At 45.0% G+C, this 19,079-nt stretch overlaps 1 protein-coding gene across 2 annotated transcripts in view; it reads right to left on the bottom strand.

Moving 5' to 3' along the window:
* LOC126475466 (slit homolog 2 protein) overlaps nt 1-19,079 on the bottom strand; it is a 643,465-nt gene that overhangs the window by 20,205 nt on the left and 604,181 nt on the right. The gene's annotated exons all lie outside the window — the stretch shown is intronic.

The raw sequence follows: 19,079 nt of genomic DNA, 5'->3' as shown, positions 1-19,079 counted from the left end.
TTTGTGCGGATGGGCATTATCTTGCTGAAATATAGGTCCATGATAGCTTGTTGTGAAGGGGAACGAAATGAGGCGAAGAATATCTTCGACGTTCTACTGTGTTGTGAGGGTCCTGCTGATGACAACCAAAGCCATGCTGCTATGGAAAGAAATGGAATCCCAGACCATCACTCCTGGGGCCCTATTCTGTATCTTTCCGCCATTTTGCCGATCGGTTCGGTATGCGAGCGCACTGAACGGTCTTGTTTTCGAAACAGGCCCCAAACATTATTCAGGACGCATTTCGAAAGCAATGCCGAACGGTCCTAGCGAACCGTAACGCTATTGTCAGTTCTCCTCGCGCCAACCAATGAGAATCAATCTGCCTCAGATCCGCACATGCGCACTGCAGCGCCACGAACTCGAAGAGGCTAGCAGCCGACACAGGCGTGGTATTCTTCACAGTACCGAAAAGCGTGGTTGGAGTACGTAATACTGTTCAAATTTCGCTGACCACGGGCTTCCATGAATGCATGATAACGACAGAACGTTGACTGTCTTCTGGAAACTGTCGTAAATGTCACATTATGTCATTTTATTCTTATTCACATTGACGTCTTGTTTTGGATTTTACGCTTGGGAATATGAGTTAGGAATGGATTGTTGTACCACATTGTACAAATACATCTATAGAAACACCCGAAAAATTCGTTATTTTTCCTGTTTTCCGTCGTTCCTTTGTTCCTTCAAAATTCATTGAGGTATGTTCCGTCTATGCAACTAATTGAAGGTAGTTTGTTTATTGCCATACGCGTTTCGCTTCCTGTATTCGTGATGATGCTTCACACACAAAATAGGTGAAACGGGTATGGGAATAAACTGCCTTCAATTAGTTGCATAGACGGAACACATCTCCAAGAGCCCGAAAAATTGTGTAACAGAGTGTCAAAGAATAAGATTATGCATAGCTTGTGGTTGTGCTCGCTCCTTGAGATCCAAATGATGAATAGTCTACTTCCCTATATGATATATCAACGATTTGGTTCATAAAAACAAAATTTAAAAAATAGCCTTTTTGAGAGAGTGTGGCGAGTGCAGCTATAGAAGTTCGTTGTAGTTTGTAACATGCATCTGATGAATCAAAATGTTTCATATATGGTGGTATAGTCTGAAAATATTGTGGCGGGAAGCTTTCATATCTGTCTACTGTTGTTGACGATTCGATCGCGGATAAATACTTGTGACAAGCTAAAGTACAAAGACGATTGCTGCTAGTCTCAATCGCAGTAATTTACGTTGTGCTCTTAGATTCCTGTCTGATCACACTCTCGCGAATTGCTACGTGTTCCGAAAAACATGGTGAATTATTTGTGACGAGAAGTATGAATGTCACTGTCAGTTGTTTCACGCACAGTAATTTCATCTTTCATTTCTTGAGCATATGGAAGTCACGAAATCGGAGATACTCGTTGCAATACGAGTTTTACGAAGCATCAGCATCTGGTAGGGACATCAGTGATAATGGTTCTTGAAACAAGTATATTTAAGAAGGTCACATAATGCAGCGTTATTCATCAGTACCTCCAACGTTGCAGAAGACGACTATACAAAAACTATGGTAGGTACAAAAAATATATAGATATCAGTGGATAGAGCATAAAAAAAAAATGTTTCAAATGGCTCTGAGCACTATGGGACTTAACTTCTAAGGTCATCAGTCCCCTAGAACTTAGAACTACTTAAACCTAACCAACCTAAGGACATCACACACATCCATGCCCGAGGCAGGATTCGAACCTGCGACCGTAGCGGTGACGCGGTTCCAGACTGTAGCGCCTTTAACCGCTTGGCCACACCGGCCGGAAAAAAAAACAAAAAAAAAAAAACAAACAAAAAAACTGGTCGTTCCTAACATTTGCAAAGGCGTTCTGTAACAAGTATCGATAAGGAGCATCAGTCCAGTTCTCTAACTCACTTCAGAGTTGCTCAATATAGGCACCATTTGTGACACGTCAAACGTCAATATGTGCGGGCACTTCATTGAGGTCGCTGCTAGTTCTGCTGACAAGGAAGGCATAACAACAGCAGCCTCCTTCGGATATCTGTTCATTGAGTATCCTATCTGCAGGCCAGAACTAATTCTAGGTGACATTACAGGGGAGATGGTCTGTCTACGTGTTCTCACACACCTGCCTTCTCATGGTGCGCTTTGAAACTACGCCATGGCGCTTGTAATGAATCAAAACTTTGTTAAATGCTCTATCCTCTAGTATACCACCTTTCTCCGAATGTCTTTTAGCTTTTAGGCAGTTGTTGTGTGAAACCCTGTTATTCATGACACTGTTATGATGTGTCAATAACTCTAGTAATTACTTCCTGGAGGCCGAGTGTGGGGAGGGAAATAAAGTATTGACAATTGCTTGCATCTAAATGTTAATCGTTTATGATTTACCGGAAGCAATTTCTGTTAAAACAGGTCCTGATCCTGGTGCAAATCTATATTAAGACGATACTGGGTTTTTCAGGTGGCTCCGATGGGTCTGATATATCTTCAATGCACTCTCCATTTCATCAGCAATGAAATCCACAACCATGCCTGGCCCCAGACTCGTTTGTGTTAGTGGACTTTGGTTATTTATATTCATGAGAGTACTATATACTGGCTGTAGATCAGGGGCCATAGTTTACATTGATGTTATCTCTGGAGTGCCATGCTTGATTTTTTTCATTCTGGTTATAGATTTCCACCATCGTATATTGCGACACTTTGAGAAAACAGTGACAACTGCAAATTCACGGACATATTTTACGTGGTTTTGAGATAAAAAAGTATTGGAAGAGTTGTGACGTACAAAATACTCTCAAAAACAATATTTAGTTCACTAAGGTTGTGTTACGTGTTTCTGCAGTGTGAGGACATCAGTGTATGGATACGTGTAGAATCTAATGAGTAAAAAATGAGCAAGTACAGCTGCCACGAGCATTGAATGAACAGAGAAACCGTGCAATAAGGCTATGATGCGAAATATCAGACACTAAATTTCCAAATACCATCGCAGTGAGCGACCTTAAGTAATAAAAAATTTCAAAAATGGTGGTTCTGCGTCTAACCATTACTTCAGCAAAAACTGTGTCTCATTTTGGTGCGATTCCCTCCGCACACTCGGCACCGAACTGAAAGACCTTTTTGCGTCAAAAGGCGATCTCTTAGTTACGTAGTCTAAGTTTGATGCTTTCTGGAAAAATGAACAGTTGATGTCAGTGTGAGTTTCTGGAAGATGTTTATTTAGTGGCTGAAAAATAATCGAACAAAATAGTTTACAAAGTGTGAGATACCAAGTTCTAAGGCGAACATGTTTCTTACTGCTTTAGTTCATAGAGCTAAATTGGCTTTAGTCGATTTCAGCAACACGAGTGGCCTTTAGTGTTTTTACGGCGGAATGGTTTTGACCTACTACCGGAAGTTAAAGCTAGACACACACGACTCGTCCTAGGTTCTATGAAGAGTTTGCTGACTTTGTATGCTATTAGTAAATCTTTGTGATCGATACAGGCGGTTGAGATCTCGAATCATTGTCGTGGTTGTTAGTTGCTTAGTGGAAAAAATCCTGGAAGACACTGACGGTGCAGTGCTGATACGTATGACCACAATTTAGTAGTGATAAGTCTTATCGGAGAACAGCCCAGTGGCTTCCTGTAGCAGGAGAGCACTCTGTCTGTAGGCGTGTTCAGAGGTCCTTTCTGCAAGTAACATCACTCGATTACTACTTAAGTAGTTACGCGCTCCGAAAATTAGGCAGTACTGACTTGCATTCCCATATACCTTAACGCGTCATTCGAGGCAAAGAAAGCAGGCGTGTGGCAGGTAAATATGTGTGTCGCAGCCTCTTGATCGCAAAATGCTACACAAAGGATGCATTAATGTAGATCTTGCACACTTCGCACATGGCATGAGGATACAAACACAAATCTTATGGGAAGTGTATTTGGTCTTTATATGGTATATCACCGGGACAAGGACAGATCAGCTGTGATTAGTAAAACACATACACTGAAATCGAGGGCATATTCGTTAATACCATGATCACAACAAGGAAAGGGTACGCCGTGCTGGGCAGACGCATAAATCGATCGCGGGTAACCACGTAGTAAGTGCATCGATCACTTGATAAAACTAGGCGACTTCCGGGACCTCTCGATCTGTAATAACGTTCTTTATGAACGTCTCCTTTACTCTGGACATTGGGGGCAAGTTTTGCTCTGAGATGAGGAGCTTGGCACGGGCGAGGAAGACGTAGTCGGCCACATCAAAGCAGTCAGGCGACGGGTGAGCAAAAAGAAGAGAGGCGAGCTGAGGGGTTGATGCAGTGGACTGCATTCAGGACCACAGCAGACCAAATTCCTGTCCGTCCACCCACCTTGGATCTTGTGTAGCGCCTAAGGCGACTGCCGAAGTGGTTCCTTTGAAAGGACGCGATAGATTTCCGTCCCTATAAGGGCCTCTCCTCCGTTTCTAATGACCTCCCCTTGACGACAAGTGAAACCCTTCCTTAAAGAAGCAGTGGAATGACGAGAACTAAAGTAGAAAAAGGAGTTTCGATTTAGGTGGCGCTTGGATTTCTGTTGTACCTCGATCCTGGAGTGAAAGCTCCGTGTGGGAAACCGCTTGAAATCCGCCAGAGGGAGGTATTTACAAGGAGTTCCTGTCACAGTCTATCAAAGAATCAGTGTGCGCCAACGTCTCAAGATGCGAACCACAAGTTTATCAAATCGACTAAATAATCATCGAAAGAAACAAAAACTATTACCAGTGTAAAAAGTATTCGAATGCTTTTAGCTTTTGTCTTTCAGAGTTTTCTGAACTAAATGGTTGTGATAAAGATTATATGGGCGGAATATTTCATAATACTGGTAGTTGTTTGTTAAGACTGATGTACAAAACGCAAACATAGTTCACACATAATCCTCAAATCGTAGTACTTGAGAAAAAATCCGGACACATAGGCAGCAGAGTATATGTGGACAGTCCATGATTTTTTTCTCTCTCTTTTTTTTTTTTTTTTTTTTTTTTTTTTTGAGTGGGCGATATTTCGAGCTCTTCCGATCTCCTAAGGGGCATGAATCAACAGCCACGATGCCATTATAACCACAATGGTTAGTACAGCCAATAAATCTTGTAAAAATAGCTGTATGTGTGAAACAGTGGGTCAGTGTAAGGAAAGACGTCAAGGCCCTCATTGGTTAGGTCAAATGAGTGCAAAATAATCTGATAAATCCGCAAAGGAGAAAAGATCTTTCCAAGAACCCTAGAAAAATTTAATGCTACAGAAATTCGCTAAGTATATCGAAAACTTCGATCTACTCACCGACGGCTCTGACGTGGAAGGAGAAGAAAGCGAAAACTATCTTAAATCTCGTATTAAAAAAAAAAAATAATAATCATCCAGGAAGTTCGTACATAGTTACCGTCACTCAAATTTGAAACTGATGTTGTAGAAATAAACATTGCTGGTACCAGTTGAAAAATGAATAAAACACCAGGCGCCGGTGGAACTCTGAAGTGTGTTACATAAAAGTGGCAACGTATCTGACGTGCAAAATTATGCCCCAATATCGTTAAAATCTGTCTGCTGTTGGAGCTTTGACTGCAGTCTTGGTCTGAATATTTTTAGTTTCCTAGAGGGGGAAAATCTTCTGTTCAGAAACCAGCGTGGGTTTAGAAAGCATCTCTCGTGCGTCACACACATCGCCCTTTACACACATACTCTCAAGCGAGCATTCTTGGGACGAGGCGAACTTGAAGTTCTGCACTGCCTTGACTGTTGCTTTGATTCAGGATAGTAAGTATAGCACCAAGTTTGGTCACTAGTAATTAAAAAAAAAAAAACTTTGGATCATTTCGGAATTCTTTCGAATCACAGTGTGCTTCCACGCGACCTTGTTTTTGTTCATCAGTCAGCAGTCTTGGCATTAATTTGGAAGCCACCCTTTTCATTCCCAAATCTTCTGTGACAATTCGCAGCAATGAACTCCAAGTCATTGGCGACAGCTCCACAATTTCTTCAACGGTCCGCCGTCGATCTTCGTTGATGACTGCACGATCGCTGTCAACATTTTCACGTGTTTGGGTCGTGGAAGGACGATCAGAACGAGTTTTGTCATCGGTTGACATTTCACAATTTCTGCAACGGGAAAATCACTCAAACGCTTGGGTTTTCTACATCTACATCTGCATGGATACTCTTCATATCACATTTAAGTGCCTGGCAGACGGTTCATCGAACCAGCTTCACAAGTCTCTACTATTCCAATCTCGTATAGTGTGCGGAAAAAATGAACACCTATAGCCGGCCGGAGTGGCCGTACGGTTCTAGGCGCAACAGTCTGGAGCCGCGTGACCGCTACGGTCGCAGTTTCGAATCCTGCCTTGGGCATGGATGTGTGTGATGTCCTTCGATTAGTTAGGTTTAAGTAGTTCTACGTTCTAGGGGATTCATGACCACAGCAGTTAAGTCCCATAGTGCTCAGAGCCATTTGAACCATTTTTTGAACACCCATATCTTTCCGTACGAGCTCTGATTTCCCTTATTTTATCGTCGTGATCGTTCCTCCCTATGTAGCTCGGTGTCAACAAAATATTTTCGCATTCGGAGGAGAAAGTTGGTGATTGGAATTTCGTGAGAAGATTCCGTCGCAACGAAAAACGCCTTTATTTTAACGATTTCCAGCCCAAATCCTGTATCATTTCTGTGACACTCTCTCCCATATTTCGCGATAATGCAAAACGTGCTGCCTTTCTTTGAACTTTTTCGATGTACTGCGTCAGTCCTACCTGGTAAGGATCCCACACCGCTCAGCAGTATTCTAAAAGAGGACGGACGAGCGTAGTGTAGGCAGTCTCCTTAGTAGGTCTGTTACATTTTCTAAGTGCCCTGCCAATAAAACGCAGTCTTTGGTTAGCCTTCCCCACAACATTTTCTGTGTGTTCTTTCCAATTTAAGTTGGTTCAAAAATGGTTCAAATGGCTCTGAGCACTATGGGACTTAACATCTATGGTCATCAGTCCCCTAGAACTTAGAACTACTTAAACCTAACTAACCTAAGGACAACACACAACACCCAGCCATCACGAGGCAGAGAAAATCCCTGACCCCGCCGGGAATCGAACCCGGGAACCCGGGCGTGGGAAGCGAGAACGCTACCGCACGACGACGAGATGCGGGCCCAATTTAAGTTGTTCGTAATTGTAATACCTAGGTATTTAGTTGAATTTACGGCTTTTAGATTAGACTGATTTATCGTCTAACCGAAGTTTAACGAGTTCTTTTTAGTACTCATGTGGATGACCTGACTCTTTTCGTTATTCAGGGTCAAGTGCCACTTTTGGCACCATTCAGATATTTTTTCTAAATCTTTTGCGGTTTGTTTTGATCTTCTGATGACTTTGTTAGTCGATAAACGACAGCGTCATCTGCAAACAACAGATTGTCTCCCAAATCGTTTATACAGATAAGGAACAGCAAAGGGCCTATAACACTACCTTGGGGAACGCCACAAACACTTCTGTTTTACTCGATGACTTTCCGTCAATTACCACGAACTGTGATCTTTGTGATAGGAAATCACAAATCCAGTCACATAACTGAGACGATATTCCATCAGTATGTAATTTCAATACGAGCCGCTTGTGTGGTACAGTGTCAAAAGCCTTACGGAAATCCAGAAATACGGAATCGATCTGAAATCCCTTTTCAATAGCACTCAACACTTCAAGTGAATAGAGCTAGTTGTGTTTCACCGGAACGATGTTTTCTAAACCCATATTGACTGTGTGTCAATAGACAGTTTTCTTCGAGGTAATTCATAATGTTCAAACACAGTATATGTTCTAAAATCCTGCTACATATCGACGTTAACGATATGGGCCTGTAATTTAGTGGATTGCTCCTACTGCCTTCTTGAATATTGGTGTGACCTGTGCAACTTTCCAGTCTTTGGGTACGGATCTTTCGTCGAGCGAACGGTTGTATATTATTGTCAAGTAGGGAGCTAAAGCATCAGCATACTCCGAAAGGAACCTAGCATCGTCCTTGTACGCCATTTTTAACATTTTAAGAGTTTCTGTTCCACTTTTTAATGACAAAAAGCAGAAATTCACCACCGCACTCTGTTCATGAAAATCACGCATTGCAAACACGAACATCACATAGAACAGTTATCTCTACGAACGCTAATCTTCTTCAGTGACAGCACTCGGCTTAGTGACTGCAATATTCGCTCTATGCGCTCCTAACGGCAAAAAGCGGTACTACGAAAGCGCAGCCCACCAAAAGATTCGTACCCGCTCGCATACTTTGGGTGTAATCACATTAGATATGGCTACAGAAGTATGTACGACATTGCACGCCTATGTTATTCCGAATTACGATGCAATATTCCTTTGGACACGCATGCAGTAGAACCATTATGAAATACATGAAATGTATTCGCAATTACGAATATGGATAATCATCAGCTGTATAAATAGGACAACGGCAATGGAAATTTGTTCCGGACAGAGACTCGAATTCGGGTTTCCCACTTATCGCAAGCGGTTGCCTTACCGTTACGTTACCCGAGCACAATTCACGGCCAGATCCAACGTTCCAAATGTCGTCAGCCATGTGTCTACAATCTGCACTCTCACGACCGTTACGTATATTCCTGACAGGCAAAACATTTTACTTGAAAACCGCTTGCCCGGTGTCGGTGGATAAATTCGATATTCCAGTAATTCGGAATAACACAGGCACTGCAATATAGATCCGCCGACACCGGCCAAGTGGGTTTCAAGTAAAATGACTCGCCTGTACAGGAATATACGTAATGGTCGTACGAGTACAGGTTGACGAGATACGGATGTTTGGATCTGGAAGTAAGTCTGGCTCGGATCGCCTAATGGCCAGCCGTGGACAGACACTCTTCCTGTGCACACAGTGCGGAGACGGGCGGCCGCGCCGGCCAGCTTTCACATCGCCGTGCGGTGCTGAGGTGGGAAGCCGAGCAGCGTGTACGGGCGTGGTCTACGTGTTTGGTGTATCATTATCTGTAAGTACAATGTCGACAATTAAGACAGCCAATGTGCTTTCGATCGCGCTACTTTGCGGCCGACGACATTTGAGATTGACGAGAATATCTTTGAAGATTTGAAATTGCCTGTAGGTATAGTCGACAAGTTCTAATTCGACTTTGTGCAATACTCATTATTTGTCAAATTTATTTCGAGTCACGCTAACGAGAAATTTGTAGAGGAACATGTTGGTGTGAGACAATTTCGGCATACTGTGGGCAGCCTTAGTAATGTCCAGATCTTGCCCTTGAGATACGGAGTGAGAACCGTCACAGTTTTTAATACGGCACCTGAAAGAAATAATGAGCTTATTGCACGTCATCTGTAGCTGTACGGCGTTGTCTTGTCGGTCACCAACGAAAAATGGTCGAATGCGCATCGTTACTCAGTTAACAGAGCCGTGAGAAGTGTACGTGTAGATTTAAGAAAGCGCATAACTTCTTATGTTTTCATTGGCGGCTGCCGCGCGCGGGTAACTTACATTGGGCAACCTGCTACGTGATCTGCCATTAAATGGAACATATACAGATAAACTGCACACGTCGACGTCCATTTCAGGCTCCACGTGAACGTCCTGTACACGGTAGCGAGAGACTTGTTTCATTTTTGGGTTAGATAGTTGCCGGGACTGTAATCTAGCCCCGACACACGGATCAGGTTTACGAAGCGTAAATGCCAGCTCAGGTTGAAAACGTGCCAAAGACATTCAAGGAAGGATGGGCGTCACTTCAGCCCGTCATCCACATTTGGAAAGTTGCCGCAGGATAGCAAAGACTCGCCGATCACCTCTGGAAATACACTCCTGGAAATTGAAATAAGAACACCGTGAATTCATTGTCCCAGGAAGGGGAAACTTTATTGACACATTCCTGGGGTCAGATACATCACATGATCACACTGACAGAACCACAGGCACATAGACACAGGCAACAGAGCATGCACAATGTCGGCACTAGTACAGTGTATATCCACCTTTCGCAGCAATGCAGGCTGCTATTCTCCCATGGAGACGATCGTAGAGATGCTGGATGTAGTCCTGTGGAACGGCTTGCCATGCCATTTCCACCTGGCGCCTCAGTTGGACCAGCGTTCGTGCTGGACGTGCAGACCGCGTGAGACGACGCTTCATCCAGTCCCAAACATGCTCAATGGGGGACAGATCCGGAGATCTTGCTGGCCAGGGTAGTTGACTTACACCTTCTAGAGCACGTTGGGTGGCACGGGATACATGCGGACGTGCATTGTCCTGTTGGAACAGCAAGTTCCCTTGCCGGTCTAGGAATGGTAGAACGATGGGTTCGATGACGGTTTGGATGTACCGTGCACTATTCAGTGTCCCCTCGACGATCACCAGTGGTGTACGGCCAGTGTAGGAGATCGCTCCCCACACCATGATGCCGGGTGTTGGCCCTGTGTGCCTCGGTCGTATGCAGTCCTGATTGTGGCGCTCACCTGCACGGCGCCAAACACGCATACGACCATCATTGGCACCAAGGCAGAAGCGACTCTCATCGCTGAAGACGACACGTCTCCATTCGTCCCTCCATTCACGCCTGTCGCGACACCACTGGAGGCGGGCTGCACGATGTTGGGGCGTGAGCGGAAGACGGCCTAACGGTGTGCGGGACCGTAGCCCAGCTTCATGGAGACGGTTGCGAATGGTCCTCGCCGATACCCCAGGAGCAACAGTGTCCCTAATTTGCTGGGAAGTGGCGGTGCGGTCCCCTACGGCACTGCGTAGGATCCTACGGTCTTGGCGTGCATCCGTGCGTCGCTGCGGTCCGGTCCCAGGTCGACGGGCACGTGCACCTTCCGCCGACGACTGGCGACAGCATCGATGTACTGTGGAGACCTCACGCCCCACGTGTTGAGCAATTCGGCGGTACGTCCACCCGGCCTCCCGCATGCCCACTATACGCCCTCGCTCAAAGTCCGTCAACTGCACATACGGTTCACGTCCACGCTGTCGCGGCATGCTACCAGTGTTAAAGACTACGATGGAGCTCCGTATGCCACGGCAAACTGGCTGACACTGACGGCGGCGGTGCACAAATGCTGCGCAGCTAGCGCCATTCGACGGCCAACACCGCGTTTCCTGGTGTGTCCGCTGTGCCGTGCGTGTGATCATTGCTTGTACAGCCCTCTCGCAGTGTCCGGAGCAAGTATGGTGGGTCTGACACACCGGTGTCAATGTGTTCTTTTTTCCATTTCCAGGAGTGTATTTCGAGTGAGGTGGAGGAGCAGGTGCGGATCAGTTTGCCTGAACCACCCTTAACGGAAGAGATGCCGATAGAAACGAAAAAAGGATTTCGATGTAGAAGCAAAGGGCGCAGTGGCAAAGAGAAGAAGCCGGATAATTTGATCGACATGCCATGTCAGAAAGTGGAAGCGAAGCTGAATCTCCGTCTTCTTGCTCAGAGCGATGCGAGAACACTGAGAGGCAAAAACGCATTGACGAGCAATCCAAACGCCTGAAGGCATTGCTGAGGGCTGAGAAGGAACAGGGAACAGCACTGGAGGCTAAGAGGAAGAGCGAGCTGGGCAGCGAGCATCTGCTGCAGCGACCCGCAGGAACTCGCTGACGTCAGCCGCAGCCGTGCGTGGCGGCCAGGCGGACGCGTCCACGTCGATGGACTCCGCCGGCGGCGGCGGGCAGGGCGGCGCGCGGTTAGCACGTCACACAGTCAGCCACGGGTTCGTGGTGGCAGCAGCAAGAGGAGATGCAGCAGTAGCTGCCCTCTAGCATGTCTACCGCAAAACAACTCTCTACCCTTCCTGCACACGCAATGGTTTTGACATTTCGGTTCATACTCCAGGCGTTACAAACGAACTTTCTGTGAGGGCGTCGGAAAGGATGAACCCAACACTGAGATCTAATCGCCCTACGTAGCACCAAGTGCGATATCAAAACCCATAAAACACTGAATCGACAAATAAACTGGTATAGGCAAGCGTATTCACATACAGAGATACGTAAACAGGCAAAATATGGCGCTGCGGTCGGCAACGCCTATATAAGACAATAAGTGTCAGGCGCAGTTGTTAGATCGGTTACTGCTGCTGCGATGGCAGGTTATCAAGATATAAGTGAGTTTGAAAGTGGTGTTAGAGTCGGCACACGAGCGATGGGACACAGCATCTCCGAGATAGCGATGAAGTGGGGATTTTCTTGTACGACCATTTCACGAGTGCCGTGAATATCACGAATCCGGTAAAATATTAAATCGTCGACATCGCCACGGCCGGAAAAAGATCCTGCAAGAACGGGACCAACGATGACTGAAGAGAATCGTTCAACGTGACAGAAGTGCGGCCCTTACGCAAATCGCTGCAGATTTCAGTGGTGGACTATCAAGAAGCATCACAGTGCATGTCAGCAGGGGCTGTTCAAACTGGTGAAGGCTCTATGATGATGTGGGACGTATGCAGTTGGAATGATATGGGACCCTTGATACGTTTAGATACGACTCGACACATACGTAAGCATACTGCCTGATCACATGCATCCGTTCATGTTCATTGTGCATTCCGACGGACTTATGCAATTCCAGCCGGACAATGTCACACCCCACACGTCCAGGATTGCTACAGAGTGGCTCCAGGAAAACTCTTCTGAATTTAAACACTTCCGCTGGCCACCAAACCCCCCCAGACATGAACATTATTGAACATATCTTAGATGCCTTGCAACGTGCTGTTCAGAAGAGATCTCCACTATTCTTACGGATTTATGGACAGCCCTGCAGGATTCATGGTGTCAACTCCCTCCAGCACTACATCAGACATTAGTCGAGTCCATGCCACGTCGTGTTGTGGCACTTCTCCGTGGAGGCCCTACACGATATTAGGCAGGTGTACCGGTTTCTTTGGCTCTTCAGTGTATTGCTATACTTAACGTCTATAAAATTTAAAGCGTGGCGAGGCACCGTTCGCTAGTAGATTTGTTGTATGGCACCTGCGCTGACTTTGCCAAACTGCAGGAGGTAGTCACACTCTTAGAAGTGACCGGTTATGTATTTATTACACACATCAAAAAAAGTTTTGCATCACCTCGGTTCCGAGAGTTCTGGAACTTGTACAGAAAATTGGAATAGAGATCAACATAAGCATCATTTCCGGCCTTTTTATTGCTCACGGAAACCACGCATTAAATGTTGTAGCACCATACAGCGAGACCTTCAGACGTGGTGGTCCAGGTTGCTGTACGCACCGGTACATCTAATACCCAGTAGCACGTCCTCTTGCATTGATGCATGCCTGTATTCGTCGTGGCATACTATTCACAATTTCATCAAGACACTGTTGGTCCAGATTGTTCCACTCCTCAACGGCGATTAGACGTAAATTCCTCAGAGTAGTTGGTGGGTCACGTCGTCCATCAACAGCCCTTTTCAATCTATCCCGGGCATGTTCGATAGGGTTCATGTCTGGAGAACATGCGAGTCGAGCGATGTTATCCTGAAGAAAGTCATTCACAAGATGGGCACGATGGGGTCGCGAATTGCCGTCCATGAAGACGAATGCCTCACCAATATGCTGCAGATATGGTTGCACTATCGGTCGGAGGATGGCATTCACGCATCCGTACAGCCTTTACGGCGCCTTCCGTGACCACCAGCGGCGTACGTTGACTCTACATAATTCTACCCCAAAACAGCAGCGAACCTCCAGCTTGCGGCACTCCCTGTACAGTGTGTCTAAGGCGTTCACCCTGATAGGGTGCCTCCAAACACGTCTCCGGCGATTGTCTGGTTGAAGGCATATGCAACACTCATCGGTGAAGAGAACGTGATGTCAATCCTGAGCGGTCCATTCGGCATGTTGTTGCTCCCATCTGTACCGCATTGCAAGGTGTCGTAGTTGCAAAGATGTACCTCGCCATGGACATCGAAAGTGAAGTTGTGCATCATGCAGCCTATTGCGCACAGTTTGAGTCTTAACACGACGTCCTGTGGCTGCACGAAAACCGTTATTGAACATGGTGTCGTTGCTGTCAGGGTTCCTCCGAGCCATATTCCGTAGGTAGCGGTCATCCATTGCAGTAGTAGCCCTTGGGCGGCCTGTGCGAAGCATATCGTCGACAGTTCCTGTCTCTCTGTATCTCCTCCATGTCCGAACAACATCGCTTTGTTTCACTCTGAGACGCCTAGACACTTCCCTTGTTGAGAACTCCTCCTGGCACAAAGTAACAGTGTGGACGCGATCTAACCACGGTATTGACCGCTTAGGCATGGTTGAACTACACATGACTTGAGCCGCGTACCTTCTTCCTGGTGGAATGACTGGAACTGATAGACTGTCGGACCCCCTCCGTCTAATAGGCGCTGCACAAGCATGTTTTTTTACATCTTTTAGCTGGTTTAGTGACATCTCTGAAGAGTCGAAGGGACTGTGACACAATATTCACAGTCAACGTGTATCTTCAGGAATTCTGGGAACGTGGGTGATGCAAAACCTTTTTTTATATGTGTATAACATAAATATGCAAGATTTATAACATAAATATGCAAGATTCTATCCTTTTTCGCCACGGTATGCCCTTTACGGACGTGCAGCGGCTGCCTAGAGGTCGTAGCATTTCTCTTCGAGTGAATGGCGTACAGATTGTAATTCGTATACGCGTCTCAGGTAGCTGCCATAATAGAGAACGTTCGAATTTTTAGAAAAATGTGGTTCCCATGCTTCTTAGAGGTTATCATTCACATCTTACTTTCGGTGGTTACTTCAATTGTGTGCTTAAAGACAGAGAACAAACTCCTAACTAACAGAGGTGTAGAACCTGAATGTTTAATTCATGGCATTCGTCTTCACAATACGTGGGAAAAACTGCACGGTGATCGAGTAGCGCACACCTTCGTAACTAGTCACTCCGCCAGTCGTGTGGATAGGATCTGTGCGTCTCGTACAGCTCGGTGATACACTGTGGGCTGTCACACAGCTCCTGTCAACATCTCCGACCACTGCGCGCATTAGTGTTACCTTAATCTACAGCGTCAGCAAATTTACCGCGGCGAGGTTACTGGAAACTCAGTGTCAATCTTCTGCGGGATGCGCAACTTAATTAGGAGGTGAAACTAGTGTGGTAACAACTCCAGCGGCACCGACGTCGTTACACTAGCGTTCTACGGTGATGGATTCAGTGTGCCAAGCCAAAATTACGCCTCACCATCATGAGCTACGTGCGACAGAAAAGTTTTTGACAGAAACAGACTATTGAATTTTATACCGCTGTTTGAGAGAACTGTATAGAAAACTAACAATCTTTAACAATAAAGCGATATAAGGCGAAAATAATGGTGATTAAACGGAAACGAATGTAGGGAATCATCGTGCGTGCCCTGCCAAAAGAGGCTGCCGCAGAAGAACAAGCCTATCTGCACCATGTTTTGAGAACAACCATGCGATGTAAAGAGAAGGTGAGTAAAGCCGTCGTTGATGTCGCTCAGAATGCCATAACGAAGCAACGTAACATCCTCTTCGACTTTTACGACTTTTATAGTCAACATTACAAGATGCAACCGCTTGACGGAGAGTCTTACGACAATTTTCTTATGACCTTGAGCTGCCGCTTGTCACACAGGAATACTGCAGACCTGCCATGCGTTTTCACAGAGGACGAATTCAAACCAGCGGTCCACAGTGCAAAGAATGGGAAATCACAAGGACCCGACGGCTTCAGCGCTAAGTTTTACCAGGGCTACTGGAACCAGGGTTACTGAGGAAGTAGACTGTGAACGTCTTTAAAACTGTCATGGAATTTCTCAGCAATTGCGCACATCTGTCGTTTGTCAGTACTCTTTCCGTCAGAGGAGGTTTCCGATTCTAGTTTACGGTAAGGTCTCTTGATATGTACTGACACACCACCATTATTTGCTGTTGGAATTGAATATGTAGCTATAATTCAGTATTCTCTTTTTACTCGACTGTACACCTCTGCTTAACTTTAAAGGCATTAAATATTCTCCCGTATCGAAGATTACAACCTATAATTCCTAACATCAGTTTAATACTCCAAACGAGAGTGTGATGTCCGGTTTGAGTCACTTCACAAAACTCATTCATCCTCACTGGCCACCATTTCATAATTCTTTGCCATTTAAATTTACTGAAAGCGAGTAAATATGTTCACTGTTCAGATAAAAGCGCAATTAATGCGCAGTACAATAACTGAAAGAACTGTCATCTCCAAACTACGCAGCTTCATTAAACAGCAAATATTTTGCATCGTTACGAACACATTTGAGTGTTTCTGTATTTACCTCTCCCTTATTTGAACTGCACTCACGTCTCTTTATTATTCACAGCAATAAATGCCAAAGCAACAGGTCCAACGATCTGTTAAGGAATACAATAACACAGCAATTACAACAACAGAATATGGTAAACATATTATTGTCGACTATGTGGCCTGCCGTTCAGCATCACTAAAACTTTTCTGCGAATAGTTAGTGAATATTATATACTATAAAAATATTTGTATGTTGTAGAGTTAACCAATGCATTTATCTACATCTACATCTACATCTACATTTATACTCCGCAAGCCACCCAACGGTGTGTGGCGGAGGGCACTTTACGTGCCACTGTCATTACCTCCCTTTCCTGTTCCAGTCGCGTATGGTTCGCGGGAAGAACGAGTGTCTGAAAGCCTCCGTGCGCGCTCTAATCTCTCTAATTTTACATTCGTGATCTCCTCGGGAGGTATAACGCACCCTCTCGAAACCTGGCGAGCAAGCTACACCGCGATGCAGAGCGACTCTCTTGCAGAGTCTGCCACTTGAGTTTATTAAACATCTCCGTAACGCTATCACGATTACCAAATAACCCTGTGACGAAACGCGCCGCTCTTCTTTGGATCTTCTCTATCTCTTCCTCTAATTCAATAACCCCGAGGTCCACATTGTAGGAGATTAACAGATGACATTTTTGTTTAGGACTGGGCATACACAAACTGTATAGAGGAGTGCAATTGTCATCCCTCATTTTAAAAAGAAAAACAGAATAATTGTATCAATTACAGAGTGATAATTTCGATAGGCATACACTGTAAGATATATTTTAGAATGATTTGCAAGAGACAGCACGGTATAATTAAAAATACTCCTTCCAGAGCAACACAATGGTTTCAGGAAAGGAAACGTAGTTATCCTAAACACATTACAAAAGTTCTGTAAGTTATGTACCTAGGTACTTAAATAATGATTAAAAGAGCTGCAAGAAATTCACACATAAACCAGGGTGTCACGTAACGGTTGAGTTGATCACTAATATGATTTAATGTATATACTGACGATATCTGAAGAAGATGGAAACAAGAAGTACATCCTGGATTACAGACATCACGACATGGAACCATAAACACTTGAATTTCTGTAGACGATCAGTTTATTGTATTTGACGCTTAAAAGAAACTGCCGGCCGAAGTGGCCGTGCGGTTAAAGGCGCTGCAGTCTGGAACCGCAAGACCGCTACGGTCGCAGGTTCGAATCCTGCCTCGGGCATGGCTGTTTGTTATGTCCTTAGGTTAGTTAGGTTTAACTAGTTCTAAGTTCTAGGGGACTAATGACCTCAGCAGTTGAGTCCCATAGTGCTCAGAGCCATTTCAACCATTAAAAGAAACTGCAGTGTACCATACATAAGTTGCACCTGCTGTGGAAAGAATACAATATGGATATCTCAACTAATAAAAACCGAGATTATGACATATAAAGGAGTTGAACCAGCCAAATAAAATTTGTAATGAATAATAGAGTAAGTGAACAAGTTAACAGTTTTAATTAATTTGGAAAGCAAATGAGTTGCCAGCATAACAAAGATAGAGATAATAAACTTAATCAGTTTCAGTATATATATGGCGGTTTTAACAGAACGTGCAAAATCCAAGTTAGAAAGAAAACAAAAATGCTGTACGGCAGTGAAACTTGAGTTCTCACTAAGAGGGCTGAGAGTAAAATACAGGCAGGTGAAATGAGATTTCCAAAAGCGGTAAAAGGCTCCTACCGCCTAGACCGGATTAGGAATGAAAAAATTAGAGGACTGAATGATGAAGGGAGAACAGCACAATACACAATAGAGAAATGTAAAAACAGGTGGAAAGAGCATGTGAGCAGAATGCCAGAAGGAAGACTGACAAAACAGATTTTGAGACACAGTCAGACAGGGAACTGAAACACTGGTAGGCCCATACAGTTGGACTCATATGGAACAGGAAATTAGCCTGATGCTTGAATGTGGCAGATGTTGATAATTTTGTGTTTCAACAGCAATTACGAGACCGTCAGCATGTTATGGGGTATCTGCTGATCTATAAATTTCACGCCCATTTACTGAATTCCTTATTGCATTATTAAATGATGCATACGCTGAATCTGACATGGCGTTGGACGAAGAATTTGAGATGGTCAGCACAGTTCAGTGCTGCGGCTCTGGTCGCCCACATCGACAGCAGAAAAAGGCTTACGTGATCCGATGGGACGGCAGCTTTAAGGCTATGGACAGCGGCGACGCAGGCAGCCGCTGCTTATTCACTGATAGTGTCTCCGATGTCTGGTGGACCCGTTCGTTCGCGGCCTGCCGTGTTCATGGGTTATATCTACGAAGGCAGTTCAATAAGTAATGCAACACATTTTTTTTCTGAAACAGGGGTTGTTTTATTCAGCATTGAAATACACCAGGTTATTCCCCAATCTTTTAGCTACACAACACTATTTCTCAACGTAATCTCCATTCAATGCTACGGCCTTACGCCACCTTGAAATGAGGGCCTGTATACCTGCACGGTACCATTCCACTGGTCGATGTCGGAGCCAACGTCGTACTGCATCAATAACTTCTTCATCATCCGCGTAGTGCCTCCCACGGATTGCGTCCTTCATTGGGGCAAACATATGGAAATCCGACGGTGCGAGATCGGGGCTGTAGGGTGCATGAGGAAGAACAGTCCACTGAAGTTTTGTGAGCTCCTCTCTGGTGCGAAGACTTGTGTGAGGTC

Source organism: Schistocerca serialis, chromosome 4, assembly GCF_023864345.2.
Source record: "Schistocerca serialis cubense isolate TAMUIC-IGC-003099 chromosome 4, iqSchSeri2.2, whole genome shotgun sequence".
In the NCBI taxonomy this organism is placed as follows: domain Eukaryota; kingdom Metazoa; phylum Arthropoda; class Insecta; order Orthoptera; family Acrididae; genus Schistocerca; species Schistocerca serialis.
This window is presented reverse-complemented; position numbering and strand designations above follow the sequence as displayed.